Consider the following 773-nt stretch of genomic DNA (forward strand, 5'->3'; position numbering starts at 1 on the left):
AACTCATCCTATTGCAGAGACACTTGTACATCCATGTTTGTTGCTGCTTTTTTCACAATAGCCAAGAGATGGAAGCAACCTAATTGTCCCTCAATTGATGAGTATTTAATGAAAGTGTGGTTCATTTATAGGATGGAGTTTTACTCAGTAAAGAAAGATGAAATCATGAAATTTGAAGGTATATCAATGGAACTAGAAATGGTTATACTAAGTTAACACAGACTCAGAAAAAAAATGGCATATGTTCTCCCTCATATGTAGAGCCTAGTACCAAATGCTTATAAGTGAGCATGTATCCAGACATACATACAGGAACGAGGATAATGAAAAGGAACCAGGGAAGTAAAGGAAAAGAATCTGAAAGAGAATAGTAAGAAACAGGTGTTAATAAAGGAGATGGATAAAAATTCGGTTATTTTAAGGGGAGGGAACAGGGAAAGTTATACAAGGAACCTTGGAATAAAGGGAAAGAAGGAGCTCAAGAGAGGTGGGAACGTAGGAGAAGGATATTATTAAGGGAAAATGGGAAAAATGGGGATACTTTAAATGGGGAAACCATGGTGAAGGGTTAGACAATTCGAGAGATAACTAATGCCTAGATAATTTTTAAAAAAAACAGAAGGAACCATATTAATCAAGCAACCTACTGACAAATTATACATACAACTAGCTGAAGGAATACAATATATATCTAGGCAAGGATTATATAAGAATGTTTTGCCTTTGCCCAAGCTTTATCTACATGACACATGGCACTTAAAAGTACCAGAGTC

The sequence above is a fragment of the Nannospalax galili genome, unplaced genomic scaffold (genome assembly GCF_000622305.1).
Source record: "Nannospalax galili isolate Female #2095 unplaced genomic scaffold, S.galili_v1.0 scaffold698, whole genome shotgun sequence".
In the NCBI taxonomy this organism is placed as follows: domain Eukaryota; kingdom Metazoa; phylum Chordata; class Mammalia; order Rodentia; family Spalacidae; genus Nannospalax; species Nannospalax galili.